The 15,449-nt window shown below is 40.5% G+C and overlaps 1 protein-coding gene and 1 long non-coding RNA gene across 2 annotated transcripts in view; one reads left to right on the top strand and one right to left on the bottom strand.

Moving 5' to 3' along the window:
• Positions 1–15,449, top strand: part of adcy5 (adenylate cyclase 5) — a 75,114-nt gene that overhangs the window by 6,584 nt on the left and 53,081 nt on the right. The gene's annotated exons all lie outside the window — the stretch shown is intronic.
• Positions 9,136–12,583, bottom strand: LOC107835721 (uncharacterized). The gene is made up of 2 exons (XR_001661532.1): positions 12,427–12,583; positions 9,136–9,322 (listed from the first exon to the last, which is right to left on the bottom strand). It is a non-coding gene; the product is annotated as an uncharacterized LOC107835721 (long non-coding RNA).

Here is a 15,449-nt window from a genome sequence, read left to right as displayed (position 1 = left end):
TTTAATAGTCGCGTGTAAATTTTTTATTTATTTATTTTTTGATTACACTACTTTTGGAAGTCCAACGTGAAACTTGCTTCGTGTACAGCACGTCGTTATTTCAAATCCCAACAAAAGCAGCGAGTGCGTCTTTATTGCAGGGGACATTTAGTTAAAACGCCTTTTTTAAAAACTCAACGAAGCATCCCTCCGTCTCAATTATCAAAGGATCTTCTGCACTGTAAACTTGCAAAAGAATGTGTCAATTAGCGGAAAGCCTGGAGTTTCACTCTTTGTTTTGTTTTCGAGGTCTACTGTTTGGTTACGTAAGCAAAGTCCAGGCTGGTTTATGGTGTGATTGTGTGGACGGCGGCTTGTGCTTGTGTTTCCAGCGGAAGCCACGCTGGTCTTCATGCGCTGACGTGGGAACAAACTGCTGGATTTGTTGTTGTTTTCATATCTGATCTCCCCTCCTCGTTCACTCAGAACCTTGTTGCTTGTCGGTAGTTACTAAAGGTTCAGTGTTTCTTATGCTTTCCTTATCATTTGCATCTTTTTCAGTTGTATTTTCTGTTGATTTTAAAGCTTTTCTCCCCTTTGGGAGCACTTCCGTTTCTGAACTGTAGAGGGAGCTGTGTTTGGTCTTCGGGGTGAATTTGGAGAGTCCAGTTTGGAGCTAATTCAGGTTTTGGTATTGTTTTTGGTTTATATGAACAGTCATGAAATATTTGTCACATAAAGAAACATGAATGAGTTAAGATATAGAAAACAGTTTTTGTCCATTATGGTTAAGAGAAAATACTTTTTAGATTATTATTTTTAAAAAAAGGATGTGTTCATGTTAATTCACAGATTCAAACGCTTATCCATGAACTGGATTTTGAGGGTGATCGTGTTCATATCTGTGAGTATAAAGCCGATTCCTGACTCGGTACATGCTAGCAGACCAGCAGCCCCAGGATTCCAGAGGTAATGGGTTTTCTGGCTGCCTAATTGTGCTGCTTGTAATGTGTGGAAATTCAAAACAGATGCCCATAGTGTCTGTTTTTTTTTTTTTGTTTTGTTTTTTATGTTTACCCACCTTAGAGTCATGGCACAATGATCTGTTTTTTGACCAGCTTCTGAACGCTTAAGATTTTTTTTTTCTTTCATAATTTGTCCTCATCCTCTATGGAAGCTTCCAAATACTTGCTTTTTAACTCAGCGGGCTCCTGTTTCAGGTATTTGATGTGAAATGAGCGTGGATGTAGGCCAGCTGAGGATGTCTTTAATAAACCGGCGCTGACGCATTCTGCTGCATATTCAGAAAACTTGCCTCTGTCTTCCTGTAACTTAGCAACGGACGGTATGTCACACAAACGCCGACCAACTTTTTCTTTTTTTCCCCAGCACCGGTGTGCTCGTACTTCCAGGCTTACGCCGTTTTATTATTCTGGCTCAAACAGAGGAAAAGGATTTCAGGGAAAAAAAAAAAGTATTCAGCTTATCCTTTCTCTCGTTTTTCTAAATAAATGTTTTTAAAAAATGTGTAAAAAGTGCTAATAAAAATTGCAAGTTAAAAAGAATGTGCTTCAGCTACGATCTGAAAAGTGTCTTTTTCATATAGGTGTCTAAAAAACTAAAAACAAAGCTTCGATCCTTCGATCAGGTTTTACATTATTGTGACCGGCTGCTATCGATATCGATGCTTGGACATGAACTGATTTAGCTTTACTTGAGCGGAGCCCATCATCAGGAAGCTGCAGCCACCAATACGGTCTCTCTGTTAATGTCACTGTGAATGTCATTGTAAATGTAAAAAACAAAAAATTTAAAAAATCTAAATTTTCTTTAGGGAAACTTGAGATTTGCTAGTTCCCAGTCGCATATCGGCTAATTCCACAATAACGTGTGCTTGTGCTGATGCACTGACGACAAGAATCCTCACATGCACAGAAAGATCAAATTTGTCTCACCATTTTTATTTTTATTTTTTTATTTATTTTTTGGAGTACATTTTAATTTTCCACTTGTCCCCTTGCTTTTTAGCATCTAAAACCTTCCGAAACCCGGTGTAAATGATTGCTCTGCTGTTGCTCTGCATCAGCAGAAAACTGATCTGATGGTGAAATGTCAAACGGGTGAATAGTTTCCACGTTGTGTTTTTTCACTGAGCAACACTTTAGTCTTGCACCAGGGACATCTTTTGCTCCGTTCTCCTCATCTGCCATCCATTCGCATTAATTAGTTTGTCTCCTAAGTTGAAATTCCAACTCATGGAGAGATTATTTTCAGGGGAAATTTATAAATTGTGATATACATTCCCCCCAAACCTGCAATCAATCGGTTTAGTGTGGTAACTCTTCTGTGGGTTAGTATTCCACTCGAGCTGCAAGCCACAGCTCAAATTAGATTTGCGATGTTAATGTGGTTGTTCTCTCTCTCTCTCTCTCTCTCTCTCTTTCTCTCTCTCTCTCTCTCTGTATTTTTTTACACTTTTATCGTCCATGTAAATAAGACTATTAATCTTCATTTAAAAATCCCCAACAAATATGTAGACCAACTCAGCATTATGTGACAACTACACATTTAATTTGTCAGCAGCTGTTTATTTTATGTCGGGTCTGACTGGAACATTAGCGGCGGTGAAGAAGAGCACTTAACTCAGATTTGCAACAACACATCCATTAAAAAAAAAAAAAAAGACAAATGCATGTTTGTCCTGACAGTTGATAGAATTGTGAGTTAAGCTTAGATGTTTTTCCAGCCCTGCTGTGCATCCTTAATGGGACAAAAATCCTAAAACTAGAAATTAACCTGTTTTAACACCGCAATATTTCTGCAACATCTACTGATAACTGAGTGCAGGACACTGTTGGCACCATCTGCTGTAAAAGCCTCTGTATTTTTGAAACAATGCGCTTCTCAGTTAACTCCTCACATTCAGGTTGAGGGTGTGTACAGTATATCGGCCTAAATACTAGTAAATATCAGAAAACCGTCAATCCGAAGTCGCTTTACTCTGGGATTGGCTAGAAGTTGGAAGTAAACCGTACATCCAGGTCGATTTTTAATTTCCAGGCATCTTTAGCTCGTGAGTCAGAGGGCAACGCTTTAAGGCTAAAAGAAACTGTGTGAAATTCATCCATTTTTCTATGATATTAAACAAAACATAGGATCCACAAAAGCTTTGAGCTCTTACAAGGGGCCTGAACTCTTTATTTGGTCAGAAAACATTGCCCTGTCACGGTTCTGTGCAGCACATCAGGATCCTGGGAGCAGCAGTGTTACCTTATGTGATGTGTACACCACACGCACACGCATGGCTTGATTAGCAGAGAATCAGAAGGAAGAGTGGCTACGCCGGCTTCACGCCGGGGCTACAACCTCATCACATCCACATCTGACTCCCAACGGCCTTCATAAGCCTCTGAAGTGCTACGTGCATCAGGTGCACACCTCCAAATTGTGCACACAGGCTGGATGCTGGAAGACTGACGGATGTTGAGTCGTCCAGAGTGAAACCACAAATGCAAAACGTTCTTGACAAAACCACTGAGGAGCACACTTGGCTCCATACGCAGAGATAAAGAGGTCGAGGGAAAATGTAATTAGCACAATGTGGATTTTATTATAATTTTGCGGTAGCTGCCATATGATTCCTTAAAAAGAAAACTCTGAACCTATTTTGTATGTCGTATCAATTATCCTCACTGCACAGAGAGCCGTTCCTGGATGAAGATTTGCAACAGATTGCTGTGATACAAAACCTCTTCATCTGCAGCTTCATCTTCTAATGATTAAAATGTTGATGGTATTTCCAGACTCAAACTGATTTTGGAGGCGTAGAAACCTGAGATTTTCCAAGTTTGATGTTTGATCGGCCTTGGAGATCCGATATTGTCCCGTAACTCGTTGAACTCATTATGTTACAATGCGATGCTCAACTGGGAAATCCTCCGTCTCGTCTTTAATCTCTAATCCAGCATGTCGCCTAACAGACTGGTGATTAAAAGCTAATATATTTTTTGCAATTTCTGTCCTGAATCGGCCCTGAACTGAACATCATGACCTCTTCTGAATGGTGATATAAGATGGATATAAGATGAGTTGGGGTTTTTTTGTGCGCAGTGAAATTATATAGAGCCTCTTTAATGGAGTCACTGGTTGAAAATACAGAGCTGGGAAATGTGCCTAATGTGCCACTTGTATGTTTTTGTTGAGCAAAACCATTCACTTCTCAGAAAGGTTTTAAAAGCCTTTGCTATGGCAACGGAGGACCAAAACCTCCTGTACTTGTGTCCTTTCATCTGTTTTATCCTGCTGTCATCCTTTATTCGCTTTAGTTATTGTCATTGGATTGTGACTTTGACCAAGTCTTGTTGAGTAGCAATCTACATCATTATAGTTGGGGATCTTATAGCGGTATATTTTTAGAGTGTCACAATTGGAGTCACTTCTTTTAAAGTTCAGAAATTACGTTGGGCCATGAAGACTCTTTCGATACGGGTATGGAGTTCTTGACCACCACGACTATTTCACCTCCCAAAACCGATAATGTACTGGAAATCATCACACACCAGAGGTTCATGTTACTCCCAACTGCGACACTCTACCTTGCAGGCAGTGGGCTCAAGTAGAGAAAGATTCCTGTAACCTACTTCAGATGTCAAGGATTTACCCCCAGGCTCTTGATGTCAAGGTCATCACCCACAGTTGACATGAGGAGGGGGCCCCTATCGCCGTAGTCGGTGGTAGATTTCTCAACACCTGTTGTGAACTGTCCCTGAGATCAGTGACTATCTCTTAAATCGTAGAGGTAAAAGAAAGCCGCTCCCTTCCGATGAGGCCTTTTCCTCGAGTCCAGGAGTTTAGGTATCTTGTAGGACGATGAAGGAGGTGAACAGATTGAAGAAATGCGTGGACTGCTTTAGTCTGTTGTGGTAAAGAAAGGCCGTAGGCTTGTACCTGGGCTCAACCTTAGAGGTGAGGTCAGGGGCACAATCCTCTGGGTTGTAAGCGTTGGAAAAGAAAGCAAACAGCAGCAGGCGTACTCCTCTACTCTCTGCACAGTTCTCAGTCTCCATAACAACTTTGTTAACAGCCACACATTGACTCAGGCTTCTATAGCAACAGAAGAATACCACGTGAAACTCTTTAACACGATATGTAGGTCTTTCTAATGCATTTATTGTGCTGTTGTGAAGATGTTGTAACCAGACTGGAGAGGCCTTTTCATCAGACGTCTCTTCTTCATCAGCTTGACCACATTTTAAGTGCGTTTCTCTGATCACATGTATAATAAAGCTTTTACTCTCATGGTATCTACTATCCACTGTCTTACTTTTCAGTTTGTCAACACATGATGAACCTGCAGGTTTCTTTGGATTGCATTTGTTCTCTCTTTGTGTTTCCACGTGTCACGGTGACACTGCTCGGGTTTACTCTCATTTGAGGAGAAATAATTTTGAGCTACTTTGCTTTTTCATAATTGCGCTGACCTACAAAACGTCAGACGGCTCATCTTTCAAAAGCCTTACCTTTTCAGATTATTATTCCTCCCTCACCTAAATGTTCCTGACATCCTCAGCAGGTTTGTTTTGTTTTCTTTTTTTTTCCCTTTCAGTAATGGTAAGTAGTATGAGTGACGGTACTTCACAAACAATAACCAGTTATCCAATCTACCATACCAGCTTAAGCATTTATTTATTATTAATTATTAATTATTATTATTATTATTATTATTCAGGGGAGTTTTACTGTGACTACCTGGCTTATTCTTTCTTTTTTTTCCATGTCTGTTGTTTGTGTTTGTGGTTGTTTTGAAGCTTCATGAGGGCCGTGGTTCCAGGACCTTGAGAACAGCTGGTCATATGCCGTCCCGCTTTTAGTTTCTCCCTGCAGGACTCCTAGCATGAGACCGCTGACACTGTGGTCTCATTGTGTCGGCTGACAAAGCTTAGCTAGTTCCTTCATGTGTTTTCCGAGGGGAAATCCTTCTTAGTCTAAGCAAGAAACTGTCATCATGAGCTTTGTGTACAAATGTCTGGAAAAGTTATCAAATAAATATACTTTTTTTATTTTCCCCCACCCATATATCAGTGTCGGATTTGGAGGGCAGTTTTAGTTGTTCATGTGGTGATATGACTGTCAGTCTTTTGTTTTGTCTTGATGTAAAAAAAGGGACTGTGAAGTGTTGTCCACCTTAAAAAGTCAATGTCCAGAGTGTGGAGGTGATCTTTGCAGGCATTTTCTACATCTGGTTAAAAAAAAACAACACACGCACACAAAGGCTATATTGCAGTATCAAAGTATGCCATGGTTTGATCATTGTGCACTGTCAGTGAGCTGGCTGAAAGAAGGCTACCACTTTTCCCATTGCTTAAAAGAATACCATGAGTCAATTGAATAGAAACCAATTATTTTTTTATGTAGTCTGTGCAGTTTGTTGCAGAATTTATAGAAGAGTTTGTAATATCCAAGGGTGTGCGCCACAAATCACTAGAAGAACTAAACTCTGCAGTAGTTCCAGTAGACTACTCTCTAACTTTTCAGACTTGACTTTGAAATATATTTATTGGGCTTGATTTGTTCATACATAAACTTTAATTTCTGAGGAGAAAAATAGTGTTTCAACTGCTTTGGATCGGAAAACAGGAAGACCTCACAAGTTATCGGAGAACATTCACTAGCAGGAATGTTTTTTTTGTTTTATTTATATTTACCCCAATGAACACCTCCTACAGTTGCATTATTGTCATTCTGCAATCATGTTTCTCAAACCTTCAGAACTAACGTTGATGTTGACTCTTATCTTTTAACAGTGGAGAACAGGGGAGCCAATGCATTGCCATGTCCTCACTGGTTCAGTTTTCAACAGGTGACATAATTCTGCTCCCACTCTGATTGCCCTACCCTGCTACACTTTTCCTGAAACTTTTTGAAATAAAACAGCATTGTTGCCTGTGTTGTAAACCTAAAGGTGCAAATGACTGAATTAGCTTTCTCTGCTACTACATAAAAATTTGTGAGTCTAAAGGCACTGAGATAAAAAGACCTTTCTCCAGCACCTTGTTTGGACAAACGGGTGCGGCTGCGTAGGAGCAGTCTGCAGAGCCAGGTTCTGTGAGACGCTCTGCATCAACACTCGTCATGCTATCCCACATGTCACCTATATGTTACTGAAACCGTGGCGTCGCAGTTGTCGTGTCGTTCCGAGTTCACACTCTGGAGTCCGTTCTACACCGTTCTGCTTGTTTTCGTTGGAAGCAGTGTATTAATTTCAGCTCTGATTGAACCGAGTGTCCACTTGGAGTGAAACTCAGTTTCAGCGTTAATATTACAAATATGCTTTGGTTCTGTTCCGACTCTTTGACTTAATTTGTATTGACTTTGGCCTTGAGAAACTGAGCCCTTTTTCTGCTCACTAAATATGACAGTGTTGGCTCTGGTAGAAACGTGTTAATGCTCTCATGATGCACTCCCACTTTTTTCTTTTATTTCCACTGCTATGCAAAACATTTAGATATTACAAGATATTATAAGAGGCTGCTTTAAAAAACCCTGATCTTATCTGTACAGTAAGAACAGTATTTATGATTTTACAATGTCATAATCCTGCCCATCCATATTTGGAGAACCAGCAGAATAACCAATGAGAGATGCTTCTCTCATAAATGTCATATTGATTGAACGCTACTTGGTCTGAAATGTTTTTGTTTTGTTTTTTTCTTACATTAGGGCGTACAATGTTTGTAGCTTATGCTTCAAATGATTGTAATATTTATTTGCTCTTAGCAAAAGACATGACGAGTCTCATGATCGTGTTACTGACTCCTTTTGAAACGCGACTCTTATTAAACCCTGGTGTGTTTTTCATGCAATACTGATGGGTTAGTCTCATAAATCACTACTTTACCGAATCACCTTTTTTCTTTTTTTTTTGGAGTTCAAGCTACAAAACTTCCGAGTGTATTTCTCCACCAGCTTTCTACATCGGATGCAGAGCCTGAAATTTCAAGTTCAAGCTCAGACTAGATGGAGAGCATCTGTGACCATCAGTTCTCAGGTCAGGGTTGTCGCTTGGTGCCCATCTCCAGCGAGGCGGGGTACGACCTGGGCTCGGTTCAACAGCTATGTCAATACACTCCATCCAGAACATGCAGCCGCCTTCTGGATTTATATTTAGACTAAATTACACAGTTTACTATTAGCTGATTTCTAGAGAAAATGGGCTGAACTGCACCGTAGTTTGGGGTCTCGTAGTGAAGGGCGTTAATTATCAAGGCATACCACTCATAAAGTTGTATTCGCCATGTATCGTTTCGCTTTCTCTCTTGAGATGATCTACTTTGTATTGGTCTGCCACATAAAGTACCAATAAAATATTTACATTAAGGTCGTATGATGAATAGTTTTGCATGAGACTGGTATGTACAACACAAACTGGCCGCTGTTTGCCTCTCTTAGTTCTCAGCATCCTTTTGTTCTTAGAAGAAAAGGATGGTGTTTACAATTTTTCAAACTGTAAACGTCCCCACCCTGTTTCGACATCATCCAGCAGGCTGTCACCGTTTCCAAGTCTTGCATATTCAAGGCAGATAGAGGTGGAAATCGCAAATGAAACAAAATTTTAGCAATCAAATGAGCAATCCTGCTGTCTGATGAAACTTCTCCATGCTTCTTTGTAAACTCACAGTGGATTCTATAAAACCACAGTGAAGTTTCAATAATTTATCACATCGCCCGCTGCCAGTTGTTGGCGAACCTGCTTCAAGCGCTGCAGACAGAACTTGTTTGGAACATTTCCTGCAGTCCTGTAGTTCTCGTCTTGGTTCAAGGCTTCTTTCTTGTTTACCTGAGATGAGATTCTGACAGGACATTTGTCTCGAGTGCCTGTTTTGGTGCAGAGACGGATTCTCCTGAAACTGTTCACAGCTTCCTCCTGGTCCTTGTTGCCGTGCAACCGCATAGCTTAGTAATCATCAAATTATTTCTTTTGATCAGGATTTGTCCTTTTCTACTTGAAGTACAACTTGTGCTTTACCCTAAGACTGACCTCCCTAGCTGGAGAGAACTGTACCTCGGACCAAAAAGTGATTGTAAAAAAATAAAAATAAAAAAATGACGACAACAGTACATAATGTAATCCAGAAAAAAAAAAAAGAGGACCTGATGTGTTGCCTGTCTGCTGGCCTGTGTGTGTTGTGCCATATTTACTTTAATTAGTGGAACCCTGCTTGCTGCCAGTACCAAAGGGAGTGCTTCCTGGTATCATATGTACAGGCCCGCCTCATAATCGGTGAATCAGAAGTACTCCATGGACAGAGACAGTAAATCTCCCCATGGCTGGTCATGGCTGCAGCTGGAACAGAAAGTGGATACCAGATTCATCCTTATGAATATAACCTGGATTATAATGTGTGTGTGTGTGTGAGTGAGTGTGTGTCTGCGTGGGTGGGCAGCCTCATGTCTGAAACCATTAGAATGCATGAAATCTCAGGAAGCAATTAGTCCACGCTTCTTGGCAGTATCTAATGAGTTGTTCCCCTTCCACCTGGTCATATTCTGTGCTCTCCACTTCAACCAAAACTCATGATTGATTGGTCTCAGTAGATCCAGGACAAAGTTGTATTTTATTAATAGGAAATGAAAATCATTTGTTGCTTACCAAGCAATAAGTAAGACATCGAACATGTTCACTCTCTCCCTGAAATGACGATCATTGCGATGACTTCCTGAATGCACAGTTTCAGAAAAGATCAAGAGCTTCTTAAAGAGACAGAGACCCAATTTCAAGGCGTTAAAATTACAAAGTCAACTTTCTTCTAAGCCATGTTTGATACATACAGCACTTTAATAGCAACTGAAGGTAACATAGTTGCTTGATTGCACTATAAAATGGGACTATCCGGCTGAGAAACCCGTAATGCTGCCCCTTTAATAACATCTGTGGCCTTCTTAGCCTGAAGCTGCAATAACCCCCTCCCTCCACTAAACAATCTCAAATATGAGTGCAGGTACTTTATTACAAAGTCCAGTATCAACAAAAGAAGAAAAGCTCGCCTCTGTCAACCTGAGTCGTGTGTGCAGTGCCATGAAATGAAATGAGCCTCTGTGCATGTCGCATGTCTTCTCCTCACATGCTGTCGTTATGGAGGTGGCGTGTGGAATCCATTGAGCTCATTATGTTGCCGTTATGCAGATTCTAGGATGTAATTTCATTATCATCGCTAACGAATGCCAATCTTTGGTCTGGTCTGCACATCATTAAAGGCTAGACATGATAGAAATCCTGCTTTGCCATTAAACAAAACTATTCTCTAGTACATGCACATTTACTGGTGACTCATCAGCAAGATGAGGGTCAAACAAAGTTCACTTAGTGTGGTATTTATAGGGCCGATTGTGCAACTCTGCCCTGTGATATCTTAGGTAAAGACTCAGATCTTTTACCCAAAATGACCACAAAGCTTATTAAAGGTTACCTTTTACAATATCATAGAAGAAGAACATATCGTTTACCCGTCTTTAAATTTAATTCTACGAGAAAAAGATACTCTTCACCGTATTGTGAGGAACATGTAGAGATGTTAAGATTTGTTAAACTCTATTTATGAAAATAAATGGATGTTTTTCTCTAAAATTGCTCGATTCTCATTTCGTCTTGAATCCAGGATTATATCATCCCACCCATTTGTGCTACCTATTTTTAAAGTCATGCCTATAAACATTCTGCATGTGCACATTTGAAAAGATTGTCATGTGCTAAACAAGTTGAGTAAATGCAGAAATATGAAACTACTGCACATGTTTCCCCTCTTATTGATAAATCACTTTACATCTGACAAGCAAATCTCAAAGAAGACAGTTTAAAACACAAAGTGATAAATAACAAAGACCGTATCAAATCCACTTTGTTCGACTGAATCATGGTTGTAAAAGTTTTTTTTTTTTTTTTAGACTGTTGTCTGCTGTATTTATTCTCACAGGATGTAGATTAGTGTCTCTGCACATCTGCTTTTTCCCTCCCTTTTTTTTTATATTTAGAAAGGACCTGTTGCATCGAGCTAAAGCAGACTCTTAAATTACACCGGGTCCGGATCAGGAGAGAGCAGAGCCGAGCGTCTTTTGGCTCTGAGGTTATCGTTATCCTTTGGCTGGTTGTCAAAGAGCAGACTTATCCCCTGGGATCCCTGGGCAGCGATGTGTTGTGACCGCGGAGCAGCGGTCTGGCTGTGATAACGCCGCCGGTCTCCACCGTCCCGCCTTATATGGACGGTGCCGGAGAGCCGCAGCTGCTAAACGGGCTTAGCCGGATACGGCTGCTCACGAGTCACAGGTCAGAGTTAAGTTGTAGCTGTCATCCTCATGAAGCCACCCTGATCCGAGTTATGCCTTGCCAGCGCAATCAAAGGCGGCACAGTTCCGGTGAAGTCGTCTGTTGCCGGAAGTGAAGGTTTTTGTTGGAGCCTCTGGATTTATAAAGAGCTTTATTTATTTATTTACTTGTTGGGGGTTTTACTCCACCTGGTATCTTATTTTAACTTGCCTCACATCTTTGTAAGTAAATGGTTTCTAGTCCTCATTAGATATGTAATGCATAAAAGTTTTTCCTGCGTATTTTTTTCTCCGTTCAATCTTTCTTTTGTTGAAAAGTGGAAAGGCTAAGAACAAGGTGAATACAGCTTTGTTTATAATTATGGGTCTCTTGGTAGGCAAATGATTGAGAAATGACTTATAAAGGGGAATTTTAATTGGTCATCAAAGGGAGGCAAAGAGGGAATGACGTAAAATCAAATTTTTAAAGGAGTTTTTACATCTAGAGATTTAGTATTTGTATATTTCTTCATTTAAGCTTTGGTTTAATGTTATTTGTTAGTTTTCTTGGATTGTTCAGTTCCATCATTATTTTATGTGACTCATTTAATTTAGGTGAGCGTGTTTGGTGTCTTCTACTAAAACAGTTTTTAGCTGATAAAACGTGGACACCAGTTTTCACATGCAATTTTTACTTTCTTATTGTGACTTCTGCTGAAAGAATCATTTCTTGGACTCTGTTTTTTCCCTCGGGGAATACTTGATGTTTTTGCGTCGAATGATAAAAGGCTCACGAGGAAATCCTTTCAGAGGTCTAAAAACTGGGGAAAACCGACACTAATTATGAACTCTGAAAGCCTCGCTTATTTTCTTCTCCAGCTTGTCTCCAATAAGTGTCTTTTTTTCCCCTAAAATTTATTTTTTGTGTTAGTTTGGAGTTTTCTTCAAATAACACTGTCATTATTCTACCTTATTGGCTACATTTCACTAAACACATCCAATTACACTTCAATGAGGTTAGAGAAATTGTGAAAATTCAAGACTAAATAAAAAAGCAATCAAAATACAAAAAAAGATTTTCAGGCATGTTAGCATTCCTGCCTGTGATTAAAGGCAGGAAGACTTTAAAATCAATTCATATCCACTTACAGACAATTATTGTTGAAATACTGAATGAACTGTTTGCAGTGTTTTGGATTATTTGAGCATCTGAGTTCAGGCTTGCAAAACAATGTAGATATAGATTTCTAGTTGTAAGTCTCCTTGCTCTGGCATGGAATCAAATGATGACACGTTAGAAGGTTTATTTTAAATTGAGCTGCTAGGAAAAGCTGTCACCGTCAAACAACCATTCGAAGTGTTTTGGTTGGCCCATCTGCATATTTTAAAAGGTGCTTAGAGAGTAAACCGTCCATGAAACCGGCCAGTTGTAGCTGCGATTCTGTCCGACGGCCCTCCGGTTTGTTTTGGCTCTGTGCTGAGGAAACCGCGGCGTGGGCGTGTTTGATCACTCAGAACATGTCCGCTGGCCCCCCAGTCTGGCTATCAGACACCCGAGCGCAACAGACGGGCAGACGCAGAACATCACAAAGCCGGTGTGGATTAAACTGTGAACCGAGGAGCTGAGTGCGAGGCATGTGACGCACGCTCATAAATTCAGGCCGAGGCAGGACACCTATTCAGTTCTCCCCGCATCTTTATTTTCCTGCCAGATATCAGAAATTCACTAGTGCCACGGCTAACAACAACAAAATGATACCAAGCTGATAAACATGGAAAGTAGAAGAACCTCAGCAGTATTTCTTTTGAAGTCCATCATAAAATATTCAAAGCAAAACCGCTCACTCTGCCAGAGGCGGCCGTGCTGTTTCAAAACTGGACTGACTTGTTTTGGTTATATATCTGATTTACCCCCACTCCAAACATCCTTAAAAATTTCACTTTTGTGTTTTTACTCTCATCTAAACCCAATATTAAACATCTTTCCAGTTCAGAGAGTTTTTCCAGGAACCAGGGTTGTTTCCTGAGACCTTATTTTCCCACCGCATCTTCTTGGATAAAAACAGATTGCCGTGGTCCAAATGTGACCCCTGGAATCAGATGTTTAATTTTATGCTGGAGCTTTGGAGTGAGGATCCTACCCACTTTCGATTGGTTGAATTTTCACAGCATTATTTTTCAGTCGCACTCCTCTGCAGGCCACTTAAACCCTGTTCCCTGTTTTTACATGTACTAGCCAAAAATGTTTCGGGGTTTTTATTGGAATTTTAAACCAAAATAGATTGGTGGGTTATTGTGAAATGAAGTCAAATTAAATGATTTCCAAAAGTCAATCGCAAATACGAGTGTGTTGCCATAAGAGCAAGTTGACCTTGCATGTAAATTACACACAGGTTGAGTGTATTTGGGCAAAGTGCTTCTGAAGGCAATTAGCTGGACCTTGTTTTATTTAGGGTACTTTAAGTAAACGAGGTTAAATACTACTTCCTTTAGGTTCATAATTATGTGCTAGCAATAAAACCCGCTGAAGTTTGCGGTTGCAACGTGAGATTATGTTGAATAATACAAAAGGGGATATTAATAACCCTCCAGTCTCTGTAATGTTTTTGGGTTCAAACGTTTCGCTTTAGAATATCATTTATTTTGCAAGGCACAAATAAAAACAGCCATGACCCTGGAGGAATGAGTTTTGTTTGCTGGTTTTTTTTTTTTCTTTCTTCCACAGACTGTTTTATTTCTGTGCTTGCAGCCATCTGTCACGGCTGCTTATTCGGAGGGATATTTGTTTGCTTTTTAAAGAGACGTTCATCTCTGCTCTTCCACGGACACCATAGAAAAGGAAGTGTGCAACAGTGATGTGCATTTCAGCACAGCCGCAACTTTTGCACGGATCTTGGGGCGATTTTACATAAGGGCCTTCATAGAGTTGAAGAGTTACGGCTTGCAACTTTCTCTCAACATCGGCTGACATAATTTGCTTAAACTGAACTGCCGTCCAAACGGATACGACGAACAGCCAAACGGAGATTAAGGGTTCAGGGTGATAATGTGCTCTTGGATGAAGATTCAGGATTGCAAAAATGGAAACCACCCATAGACTGTGCAATCAAGCAGTCCTTGATTGCATTATTATTTCTTCGAAAGAGGGAGAATTATTTTTGTTCTCTTTCGATCGACGGCTATCCGGTTTCTCTGAACGCCGTTTGAGGTTTTTCCTTGGACTTTTGCTGCTTTTCCTCTCGTCTTCCGTCCAGATTTTGCTCCTGAACACGAGAGAATGTTTGACGTCGTGTGTTCAGGAACTGAAAGTTAAGTGGAGAGGTAGAGTTTAAATGGAAACGTAATAACCCGATGACGAGAGTTCATCCAGAGGCTCGATCAGAGAATTGCCCTCAGAGAGGCCTTCATATACTCGCTTGCAGAAACGTTACTCAAATTAGTTGTATTTTTCATCCAGTTCAGTTCCAAATTTAGCTGCACGGACCAATCATGTTTCTCTAATTGGTGTCAAATAAATAACAGAGGAGTTGTGAGATTCACGTGCAGCATCAAAGGGTCAGACGAGGCATGCCTGGTATGTTGTGTTTGAGGCTTGGTCCTTTTCCCACTGAGCTAGCTCTCTCTCTTGACGAGCCTTTTCTCTCTTACATACTTCAACCACTTGTTTTCTTTTTAATAGGAATGACCGATACCGCCTAGTATCTCCAGTTTCATCTGCAGAGGACTCTTTTCAGCGGCATTAAATGATGTTGGAAGGAGATGCAAGACGCGCGGCGTTCGATCGGTTGGTGCACGGATTAAAAAGTGCCAAATATAATAATGATGAACTGTTGAAACACCTCCTCTGTCTGGCTTTGTGCCATCGCCAGGATCTTTCTTTTCTTTTCTTTTTTTCCCCCGTGTTGAACGAAGGAGGAGTGATGACGGGGGAGAAAGCAGCTGGTTTTCCTAAATGTAGAGGGAAAGACGCGAGCTCTGAGGAAGAGGCAGTGATCCGTCAGTATCATCAAGGTTTTGCTTTGTGATTATTCGGTGAAAGGATCAGCGCTGCCAAAGACGGGGAGTGATGAATCGTCGGGTTGCTTTGCAATAAAACCCGCTGAAGTTTGCGGTTGCAACATGAGATTATGTTGAATAATACAAAAGGGGATATTAATAACCCTCCAGTCTCT

The sequence above is a fragment of the Poecilia formosa genome, unplaced genomic scaffold, assembly GCF_000485575.1.
Source record: "Poecilia formosa unplaced genomic scaffold, Poecilia_formosa-5.1.2 Scaffold19, whole genome shotgun sequence".
NCBI classification, from domain to species: domain Eukaryota; kingdom Metazoa; phylum Chordata; class Actinopteri; order Cyprinodontiformes; family Poeciliidae; genus Poecilia; species Poecilia formosa.
This window is presented reverse-complemented; position numbering and strand designations above follow the sequence as displayed.